Genomic DNA, 12,696 nt, shown 5'->3' on the forward strand with positions numbered 1-12,696 from the left:
CAACTTCTTCTATGGTTTTATAGATAACAGGGGTGACACTACTTGCCCCTTGGCACAAATTACCCCACTCTCCCCTATAGGGATTCATCATTGGGAAAATGGATTATCGGCTATTCTGCCGCATGGAAATTGACAAGCTTCCATCTTTGCACAAAATGAGTTCCCTTCGAACACTAACATTATTGTTTAAGCATTTTTTGTTGAAATAAAAGTAGTTATAAGGTTTTTAATTTGTTGTAAAAAAAATAACTACAGTTACCAGCCTGTTGTTACCTAGCTAAACGTACTAGACGTTAGCAATGTCTACTGTCATGAACCATTTTAAATCGGGAATGAATGAATGAATGAAAACTTTATTAACAGATTGCAGAATGGGTACAGTACAGTACAGCTCAATACATACAATTGTTAAGGGGATGCAGACCAGAGAAAGACTTTCGTCTTGTTTACATCAGGGTCCCCCATTTTCAATTCATCGTAACATATATGACATACATGACATACAGATAGACAGTACTGCTCCATCTATACATTTATGACATACCAGATTTGCAATTACAGTACTGTTTGTGATACAAAAAGAGTCCAGAAAGAAAAGAGTATATACCTTAGGCGTGGAAACTGTACATTGGATTGGGTAGGTGGGGGTGGGGGGGGACTGTACATTGGAGGTGGTTGGGTGGGTGGGGGGGGGGGGGTTGGGTAGGAGGGGTGGGTGGGGGACACTGTACAACTGTACAAACAACACTGTACATTGGATTATTGACAAGACCATACTTGGTAATTTACTGTACATTGGAGGGGGTTGTGTTCGGACATTTACAGGGGCCAGTTTCGGGTTGCAGTCTCCCTTAGGTGTTTTTTGAGAGTGTTTTTGAAAGTGGGTAGTGATTCACATTCCTTTACAGCTTTGGGTAGGGCGTTCCACATTGATGTGGCATAATTGCGAAACGTGTTTAGTCCCTTGTTTGCGCCGATTCTGGGTTCAACATGATTTGTGGAGCTCCCTCTGGTGTTGTGATCGTGGTATTCACTGACCTTTGGGAAGTATTTTGTCATGTACATGGGTACCTTGGTCGTGTAGTGTATCTTGTAGACCCATTGCAAGTTGCTGTACTCTGTCGTCTACTCTAAGCCATCCTAGGTTGTCAAAGTGGGCAGGGGTGAGGTGGGTTCTAGGAGTAAGGTCAAGCAGTAGTCTGACCAGTTTGTTTTGAGATGTTTGTAATTTTGTTTTTAGCGCCTTTGAGGTGCTTTGGTACCATGAGGTGCAAGCATAGTCGTAGTACCCTTGAATGAGTGCTCCTGCTAGAGTCTTCAGGGTATTCTTGTTTACCAGTGAGGAGATCCGGTACAAGAATCGAGTTCGTTGGTTGACTTTTTTTATTACATTGGATGCCATTTTTTCACAGGAAAGATTTGCCTCTAGGATGGAACCCAGGTAGGTAATATCTTCTTTCCTTGTGACAATATTGTCACCCACTGTAACTGAGAAGCCGTCGGTCTTGCTGAGTTTGTTATTTGAACCGAAGAGAATGGACTCTGTTTTGCCCATGTGTAATGATAGTTTGTTGTCGGCGAGCCATATGCAGATTTTGCCTAGTTCTGAGCTGAGGGTTTTTTCAACCTGTAACTTGTTCTTGTCAGAGACCAGCAGGGCTGAGTCGTCCGCAAACAGGAACAAGTTGCAGTCACAAGCTGACGACATGTCATTTGCATAAATTAGGAACAGTAGCGGACCTAGTATGCTTCCTTGTGGAACACCACAGTTTACTGTGAGGGGGGGGGGGATAGGGTACCGTTTACCTCCACCATCTGCTCTCTCCCCTCCAGGTATATTCTTTATAAAGAAATAAAGGTAGGATTGCATCCAGCTCACTGATAGACTATCAAAACCAATTGCTTTTAGCTTGTCAATCAGAATGGTGTGATTGACAGTGTCGAAGGCCTTTTGTAGGTCCAGCATGTACATGTAGAGGAGTTTCGGGAACGAGTCAAATGTGCAGGTCCTCTTCTCAGACCTGTGGTTACACTCTGGGGCAAAGCGCTGCATGCATCATGCCCAGTTTTATCTCTGTGAGCTAGCTAGCTACTAACGTTAGGTAAAAAAACAATAACGTTATAAACTATACACAATATGTACAACGAAACAATGATTTACATTAGTATTTACAGGGATTTAATATGCAGCGAAATAACGTTATACGATTTAAATTATAAATACAAATATGGTAACGTGGTTGTGGCTTTTACAAATAGTGGTTAGCTTTAGAGATAAATGGTTATGATCACCGGAGCACTAGTGTTGGGTGAAACAGATACTAGCCACAGATTCAGGGTCAGTTATTTTCCCATTGTACGTACTGTATTGTTAAGCTTATGGAATGCAAGGGAAATCTGATCCTATAGGTCTGCGACTAAAGCCAGGCGTCTACGCTGTGGGGACGTCAGCAGCGCGAAATGGTAGTGTAGTTTCTCAGTGAACGAAAACATAAACGTTGTTATTTTGCAACTTTTACGATTAATTGCGAATATTTTCATGTTGAGCTATAGATTGTGGATGAATACGCACAGAAAGGTACACCATGCAAATGTCCATGCTTTATTTGTTTTAAATGAGACAATCTAGAAATGGGCAATGGGGAAATACATTGTGTTCCACAGAGGGTGGAACACGAAACAACTAAAATTACGTAACCACTACACCTCCCTATACGTTCAGAATAGTTGACTGTAACAAGATGGCCACCGGTGAACTACGCTGCGCCATCTAGTCTTTATATATGCTGTCAACAAGCCCGAAACATCTATTTTCTGACTGCAGGATAACTGTACATTCAAAGACGAAAGTGGCGACTGTGGTATAATTCATAGAATTCCAATCGCCATACATTTTCTATCCTACTTATGGTGTGTAACTGAGGGGTACAATTCCCTGACTGTATTAATCAAGTATTAGTATCATTAAACTACTACCGTCTTATGTACATTACTGGCCAATACCGTACAAAGGTATATGATGAAAACGTCTCCACAATAACCCGGTTTCCACACAAATACTCGTTTAGAATATTTATTACATCAAATAGTATTACATTACATTACTTAGTTGCGCTTATAAGGCAAAGAATGTGCGTAGGCAAGTCAATACTGAATATTAAGAATTATCTCTGGTATATTCTGGGAAGGGGGGTGTACTACCGGTTGTAAGCCAGCAGGGGGAGGCAATGCTCTATGAAAGTCAATGGTTCCACGGAGGCGATCTTACTCCCTGGAGCAGCGGGGAAAGGCAGCCTCTGTACTCTCAATGTGCGCGCCGCGCTGGTGAAAGCCGTGGAGCCTCTGGTACGACAGAGACGGGCTCGAGTGATGTCTTCACGGGCAGGTGTAGATCCCACAGTAGCAGCGGGGTAGGCGGTTCTCTGCTCCAGCAGCCACAGTCAAAGCAATGAAGAATAATAATCCTGCCTGGTGGCTCTGCAATCACCGGGGTAAATCCTCCGGTTGGTCCGTGGTTCACAGTTGAACTTGACGTTACTATCCTTATTAGCACGCGGCAATAAGTGCTCTATGTAGACGCACAATTACCCACTTCACGTGGTCTTTGACTCGTAATGAAGGCCTTTACTAGTAAGGAGCGAACGATACGTTAAACAAACGTACTAGGATAACACGAGACTCTATTTGAGGCAATACGAGCCCTGCTGTACCGCACGTTGCGTAGTGGGTAAGGCTTTACTTGGTAACTGAACCAGACTGAACTGAAGGCGAACTGAAAAGGCGAACTGAAAAGGAAGTTCTGTATTTGCTGGTCATATTTATACGTACGGTGGACAAATAGTGCCGCTCTGCTTTCGGTAGCCGTATTCATGGGCAGAAGCGGGCATGTTAAGACAAGTCATGTCGGTAGCTTTCAAGTCAGCTCTAGGGGGGTAAGTCACTGGCGCCTAGGGGATCGCTTCCAATAGGAGAACGAATATTATGGTCTGTCCTGTACCAGGTAAAGGGATATTCCGTGTATATGTACAAAGAATATACAAGGAATATCAAACGATATACAAATATTATACATGGGATCTCAGGCAATAAATATATATATTCGGTTTAATCTGACCCTTTGTAACAGCCGCCCCCTAATTAGTCCCACCTAATTAGCTAAGCAGAGACAGATTAACCGCACTGTCCACTACTCAATGTCCGTTGTGAGGGGTAGGCAGGTCACAAAGTCAGGGGTCATGGTCGTCATTAAGCGAGTCGGGGAGCCTTGGCGACTCTATCAGCTTCGCCACGGGTCGGTTGTAGATCCGCCCTTGGCCGAGCACTTCTGCCACTCTGACCTTTCCGTCGGCACCAGTGGTCACTTTGCTTACGCGGCCGGCCGGCCACGCAGCTCGGGGTAGTGACTGGTCTATGGTCATGACGACTGGACGGGATGAAGGGGGGCTTAGGAGGAAGCGGGCCTGAGACTGCTTTGATCTGTGCTTGGCTGTGCTTTCTCCTCCTCTGTCTGTTTCTCTTGTTTGCTCTGTACCCCATCTGAGGAGGGGCCGGTCCCGGCCGCCCCGTCAAGGAGTCGCTTGGGGTGTTGGGTTCGAGGTCAGCTACGTCTGGAGCGCAGCTGAGGGGGGTGGGGTTCCGAACTCCCTCTTGTACCCACGGTTCTCTCACGGGCCTCTCGCTTAATGTCAATAGCCTCTGCTGTACGGGGGAGAGGCCGGTGTCGCTCGCCTCTGTGTGTAGGCAGCTTGTAGACGTGGGTTGACTGTCAAGTCCGTAGAGGGGGCCCTGGAGCGTCCATCCCAGTCAGGTCTGAACCGCGACTGGGCATCCTTTGGGTCCGACGTGGGCCGCCTCAATTGGGAGAATGAGGTCCGCGTGGTCGGAGCCGATGAGCAGGGTCGGTGTGGCGCCGTCGATAAGCGGTATAGGTAGTTGACGTAGGTGCCCATACTTAGCCATCAGCTGTGGGATGGGGTAGGTGTACTGCGACAGGCCTATGTCGTGGCTGGTGAAGACGTTGCTTATACTATAATGCTTCTCGGGCTGGTCCACCGCTGCTATCTCGAAGGAGCCCTTTTCACCCTTTATGGTCTTCTGGTCCCTTCTGATGGTGCGTATGGTCATTGTATCTTTGACACCTCGCAGGCCCAACTGAGCTGCTGCGGAAGCGAGGAGGAGAGTCTTTTCGGACCCATCGTCCAGGACGGCGTAAGTGTCCAGGACCTTGTCCTCGTGGCTCAGGAGCACCCTGACCACTTTGAGGAGCACACGGGGGGTCCCGCTATGCTGGTCAATGTGGGGCACTCCTGTGGGTGGTGACGTAGACTCTATATGGTGCGAGTCGCACCGTGACTCCCAGTGTCTGCCGTGGCAGTCGGGACACCAGGGAGCGGTCTGGTGGAACTTTGGTTCTGGTGCCACCGCCTCGGCATGGTACATTACCGCGACGGGCCCACTCGGTTGTCCTGGCTGACGCTTGTTGATGTCATGCAGGACCTCCAGGTGGGTGCCACCGCACCTGCTGCACTTCTTTTTCAAGCGGCACTCAGCTGCTAGGTGGCTGCGCGCGCAGCGGAAGCAGCGGCGGTGGTGCTTGACCCACTGAGTCACATCATCCGTGGTCAGCTTCTTGAAATCTTCGCATTGATAGAGCCGATGTTCTCCCTCACAGTACTGGCACTCAATCTTCCACTGGTCCTCTTTCGTCGAGGGGGTGTTGTGGTTCTGGTGCTGCGGTACTGATTCGGCTTGGTGCATGACGGTCACCGATCTTCGGCCATCGTTTACTCTCCTAGGTCCCTCTCTGGAGCTTGGTGTGCTCCGCACGAACGTATCCAATCGTAGGCTGCTGACTTCTCTCGCCAGGAAGTCGGCCAAGTCTAGGAGGGATGGTTCTGGACCGTTAGGATCACGGTGGTCTCTTTGCCGCCTGAAGCGCTCCTGTCTGGCGGGCGGCAGCTTCTCTAAAATCCTCTCGACGTTAGAGTTGGCGTATAGCTCGTGCATACCCTTTTCTCGTTGCGCTCCCAGCATCCCTACCAGGGACTGTACTTTTATAGACAGGTCGTCTAGTGAGCGATTGTCTGTTGCTGGGGGTAAGCGGTCAATATGCCTTATCTCTTCTATTACGTAATCCCATATACGTCCATATCTCTGGTCCAGCGCTGCTAGAGCCGCGGTGTATGGGGTCGTAGAGGTGGCATAGGCTAGCGCTATATTGTGCGCTCGGGGCACTTTCAGGTGCTGCAGTAATATTGCATACTTGTGGCGTTCATCAGCGACATCCACCATCATTGTCTCTAAGCACATCCGGAGCTCCGTATACTGTGCTCGATTCTCATGGGTGAAGTCTTGAAACGTCGGTGTGCCAATGTATGATGTCATGGATGACTGGCACATCGGTGAGCGTTGGGGGAGAGGCCTCCTAGGCGAGTCTCCTCTTGCGTGTCGTCTTGGGCTGGTACTTGGTGGGTACCGAAGGTCGGGTACCCAGGTGCTGTTCCTCGGGGCTGACGGTGCGTCAAACTCACCCGTGAGTTGGGTCGGGGGTTTGTAGCGCAGGGCCTCGGGGCTGACTTCTGGGCTGTACTGGACCTCCTGGTCCTGAGTACGTTGCTGCTGGTCGGGGCTGTACTGGGCCTCCTGGGCCAGAGTACGTTGCTGCTGGTCGGCTTGACATTCCTCCTCTTCCTCCTCCTCTTCCTCTGCTAGGACCTGGAGTCTTCTGTTCAGTCTCTCGGCGTGGTCCGATTCTTCCCGGTTGCTGGGTCTCGTATGGACCGGCTGGGGAGGGGGTTCGGAGACGTGGACAGGATCCTCCTGTTGGCGGGGTCCCGGGTCGCTTCGTCGGGTAGGGGAATGTGTCCTAGACCCATGTCTTGACGATCTCTGAGAGCTCCGTGTGGAGTGAGGGGGTGTCGCCATGGCAACCAGTTTGTCCATCAGCTCCGCCTGCAGCCGGTCGCGCTCTGCCTCGCGCCGGGCATGGGCTGCGTCGCGCGCTGCTTCGCGCTGGGCATTGGCGATGTCGCGCTGCGCATTGGCGCTGGCCTGGGCAGCGTCGCGCTGTGCGTTGGCGACGTCGCGCTGGGCATTGGCGCTGGCATGGGCGGCGTGGAGCTGTGCATTTGCGACGTCGGCGCGGCTTCTCTCAATGTTCTCTTCTGTCTGGAGGCGTCTGGTCTCCAGTCTTATTCGGTCGTCTTCACTCCTTTGTTGCGCCTGGAAGCGCTCTCGCTCGCCTGCAAAATGTTCGCGCACGCACGTCTGTTGCGCTTGAAGTCGATCGCGTTCGGTGGAGGCTGCCAGGGTGGCGATGAGTGCTTGCGCCAGCATCTTGTCCGCCTCGCTGGGGGAAGACGCCGTTCGGCTCCCGGCAGTACTTGTTGGAGATCCGTTCTCCTGTTGCGTACCGAGGAGATCCGTCTCCTGGGTGCGCGTCTCTTTAGGGTTGTCTTCCTCCCGGAGCTGATCAGGGACTATTTCTTCGGTATTGTCTGGGGGTAAAGTCGTGTCAGTTCCCTCCTGGTCCCCACCGTGAGCTTGGTCAGTTACATTAGAACCCACTAGGGCCTCTGTGGTCGGGGTAACCTGGTTGTTAGGGTCGGACATAATTTTACTATCCGCTTTAGTTATTTTATCCGTATCTAATTTCCCTTTAAAGCTAGGTATTGGACTGACAGAGTATGCCTCTAGATAGGGAGGTGGCTGCCGTCTGCGCTGCGGGCGATCTAGCTTAGGAGAACCGTTTGTGGAGTGTTCGTCATCGGCCATGTCAATATTAATATTATATTAATATTACGCTAATTATTCTCCGGCTCGAAGGACCAATTGTAACTGAGGGGTACAATTCCCTGACTGTATTAATCAAGTATTAGTATCATTAAACTACTACCGTCTTATGTACATTACTGGCCAATACCGTACAAAGGTATATGATGAAAACTTCTCCACAATAACCCGGTTTCCACACAAATACTCGTTTAGAATATTTATTACATCAAATAGTATTACATTACATTACTTAGTTGCGCTTATAAGGCAAAGAATGTGCGTAGGCAAGTCAATACTGAATATTAAGAATTATCTCTGGTATATTCTGGGAAGGGGGGTGTACTACCGGTTGTAAGCCAGCAGGGGGAGGCAATGCTCTATGAAAGTCAATGGTTCCACGGAGGCGATCTTACTCCCTGGAGCAGCGGGGAAAGGCAGCCTCTGTACTCTCAATGTGCGCGCCGCGCTGGTGAAAGCCGTGGAGCCTCTGGTACGACAGAGACGGGCTCGAGTGATGTCTTCACGGGCAGGTGTAGATCCCACAGTAGCAGCGGGGTAGGCGGTTCTCTGCTCCAGCAGCCACAGTCAAAGCAATGAAGAATAATAATCCTGCCTGGTGGCTCTGCAATCACCGGGGTAAATCCTCCGGTTGGTCCGTGGTTCACAGTTGAACTTGACGTTACTATCCTTATTAGCACGCGGCAATAAGTGCTCTATGTAGACGCACAATTACCCACTTCACGTGGTCTTTGACTCGTAATGAAGGCCTTTACTAGTAAGGAGCGAACGATACGTTAAACAAACGTACTAGGATAACACGAGACTCTATTTGAGGCAATACGAGCCCTGCTGTACCGCACGTTGCGTAGTGGGTAAGGCTTTACTTGGTAACTGAACCAGACTGAACTGAAGGCGAACTGAAAAGGCGAACTGAAAAGGAAGTTCTGTATTCGCTGGTCATATTTATACGTACGGTGGACAAATAGTGCCGCTCTGCTTTCGGTAGCCGTATTCATGGGCAGAAGCGGGCATGTTAAGACAAGTCATGTCGGTAGCTTTCAAGTCAGCTCTAGGGGGGTAAGTCACTGGCGCCTAGGGGATCGCTTCCAATAGGAGAACGAATATTATGGTCTGTCCTGTACCAGGTAAAGGGATATTCCGTGTATATGTACAAAGAATATACAAGGGATATCAAACGATATACAAATATTATACATGGGATCTCAGGTAATAAATATATATATTCGGTTTAATCTGACCCTTTGTAACATGGTGACAGTGTGGTTCCTGAACAGAATGAGATCTACCTAGGCTCCAATAAACACATTGCTGATGCTGGGCATATATTTGAAAAGGAATACACAGGACCCCTTCTTATTGATGCTGTACCTGATGCTACTGTATACGAGCCATTGATTAAAATGTATTGTCATCATACAGCATGAGTACAGTACAACAAAAATGAATTTGGCATCCAACCAGAGTGCAAATGTAACAGTAAAGTGCAATAGTAATATAAAATGTACAGGTGATTAAACAGGGTATAAAATATAAATGAGTACTACTGAGTAATAGTGCTAATCAGATGTATGTACAGAGTTGTAGTATTCATGTGTACAGTTATACAGGTATAAAGACACTATGGTAGTAAGTCATACTGGCCAGCAGCGTAACTAATAAGAATATATTTTAATTGTTTTGTATGTCTTTCTACTATTAACTTGTTTATTTTTCCTATATGTATGTCTTTCTACTATTACCCTGCCCATACCTGTACCTCCCCTCCCCCCTCCCCCATGCTACTATGACGCCTGCATTTCCCCAAGGGGATCAATAAAGGAATATCGTATCTTATCTAGGTGAGCCAGGGGAGGACAGGGCTGAGATGCAGGGCTAGAGGGGAGCAGGGCAGAGCCAGGGTGAAAAGCACAGAGGCGGACTTCCGGTTTGAGATGAACAGGTGAGAAGCCACAGGAAAGAGCTCCCGGTCAATAAATACAAAAAAAGGAAGTAAAACTATTCAAAACGAAATAAAAAGTGAAGATTCAAGGACTAAACAAGGAAGAAACAATGAACACGAGGATGAGTGAAAGAAGAACGGCCCCAGATGAAGAAAATACACTGATGAAAAGAAACCAACACGAGGAGATGATGCAACAGGCGAATCAAGCTAGCGAGACGCTAGCCGGCAGCGCAGGGATACATAGCTGGGCAGAGCAGCTACAGGCTAGTATCCAAGCTAGCATGCAAGCCAACATAGAGGCGAACCAGGCTATCCAGGCGCCTGGATACTGGACTTTCTGAGTGAAAGGCCCCAGGCGGTCAGGGTGGGGGGTCAGACCTCCAACACCATCACCCTGAGCATCGGATCCCCCCAGGGCTGCGTTCTGAGCCCCCTGCTGTACTCACTATACACACATGACTGTGTGGCCAAGTTCAGCTCCAACTCCATAGTGAAGTTTGCGGACGACACAGTAATAATAATAATAATAATGCAGGACCTGCTCAGAGGTCTTTAATTGGCATGCAATTATCCTCAACACACACACACACACACACACACGCATGCATTGTCTCTGTAGGATCGCCGATGCGATTCGTCTCTGCAATTAACCCATCCCGTCGTCCTTTCCCCCCCAAGGGCAGCCGGGAGCAGACAGGCATCAATGTGAGCCGCGCCAGGGGACCAATCCAAGTGCTCCTGTCCGTCTGTTGTTGTGCATGTTTTTACATTGGGTTTTATCTTATTGGGGGGGAAACCCTTGCGAGCACGGGGAGAACATGCAAACTCCACACAGAAAGGCCTGGGAGATACCCCACCCATCATGGAAATCTGGTCCCCAAGCGGGAATCGAACCCTGGACCTTCTTGCTGTGAGGCGACAGTGTTAACCACTACACCACCGTGCCGCTACAGTGGTGGTGGGGCTGATCTCGGACGACAACGAGAAGGCCTACCGGAAGGAGGTTGAGGTACTGGAACGCTGGTGCCAGGACAACAGCCTGCTCCTGAACATTGGTAAAACCAAGGAGCTGATCGTGGATTTTAGGAGGAGACAGCAGGGGACACACACACCACTGAGGATAAACGGGGCTACCGTGGACAGGGTGAGCAGCTTCAAGTACCTGGGGGTCCACATCTCAGAGGATCTGACATGGACAACACACATAGACTCAGTCGTAAAAAAGGCGAAGCAGCGCCTCTACCACCTGAGACAGTTAAGGAAGTTCAGAGTATCTGGGAAGATACTCCAGTCCTTCTACTCCGAAGCTGTAGAGAACATCTTGACTGGAAACATCACTGCCTGGTATGGAAACAGCACGGCACAGGACAAGAAGGCCCTACAGAGAGTGGTGCGCTCAGCCGAGTGTACCACGGGTATTGCACTACCACCCCTGCAAGTTGCTATACAACAAGAGGTGCAAATCCAGAGCCTGCAGAATAATGAAAGACCCTCACCACCCCAACAACAGCCTGTTCAAGCTGCTGCGGTCAGGCAAACGCCTGCGAACACCAGCAACTAGGACAGAGAGACTTCGACTCAGCTTCTTCCCCCAGGCCATCAGAGCCTTGAACACTGAACTCTCCACATACAAGTACACATGAGCACACACACAACGCACACACTGTACACGCTCACACACTAGCAGCCACTTTAACATGAGCACACACACACTCATGCTGCATACGCTCACACTTATGGTCACTTTACATAAGGAAAGGTCACTTTAAGAATAGTATAGTATAACTTGAGATTGTATAATATAGCATTGTATAGCAGTGTACATAAAGACCCAGTGCCTCATCCTCCAATGTACAGTTTTTACATCAAATGTATATACTCCCTTTTCTGGACTCTTTTTGTATCACAAACAGTACTGTATTTGCAAATCTGGTATGTCATAAATGTATAGATGTAGCAGTACTGTGCGGCACGGTGGTGTAGTGGTCAAACACTATCGCCTCACAGCAAGAAGGTCCAGGGTTCGATTCCCGCTTGGGGACCAGGTTTCCATGATGCCAGTTACCCAGGTGGGGTATCTCCCAGGCCTTTCTGTGTGGAGTTTGCATGTTCTCCCCGTGCTCGCAAGGGTTTCCCCCCGATAAGATAAACCCAATGGAAAAACATGCACAACAACAAGATTGCTAACGCTGTGGCATCCTTGACAAAGACAGACAGGAGCACTTGGATTGGTCCCCTGGCGCGGCTCACGTTGACGCCTGTCTGCTCCCGGCTGCCCTTGGGGGGGAAGGACGATGGGATGGGTTAATCACAGAGACGAATCGCATGCATGCATTGCATGTGTGCCGATTGATGACCTCTGAGCAGGTCCTAAATTATATTATATTATTATTATTACTGTCTATCTGTATGTCATGTATGTCATATATGTCCTGATGAATTGAAAATGGGGGACCCTGATGTAAACAAGACGAAAGTCTTTCTCTGGTCTGCATCCCCTTAACAATTGTGTGTATTGAGTTGTACTGTATTGTACCCAATCTGTTAATAAAGTTTTCAATCAATCAATCAATCAATCATCCGTAGCTAACAGTGTATTGCACTACCACAGGACCATAGAATGTCCTACCATGCTCTGTAAATAACTCATGTACATATACCGATATGCCCTACTTTGTTTACTTGTTTTATTGCACAATGTCGTTCTATTAGATTCTTATTATATATTACTATTGTATTATGCACAATCGTTGCGGGCAAGACCCCCCGCATTTCATTGTATACTTGTATGCCGTGACAAATAAAACTCTTGACTTGACTTGACTTGACTTGGCTAACACACAGATTGGGCTAGAAGCAATGCGTGACATACAACGGAATATCGAGAAGCTCAGGGAAGAATTGAAGCAAGGACAGGATGAGCTCAGAGAAGAAGTGAATACGAGACTCGAGACAGTTAA

This window comes from Notolepis coatsorum (genome assembly GCF_963971535.1).
Source record: "Notolepis coatsorum genome assembly, chromosome: 14".
NCBI classification, from domain to species: domain Eukaryota; kingdom Metazoa; phylum Chordata; class Actinopteri; order Aulopiformes; family Paralepididae; genus Notolepis; species Notolepis coatsorum.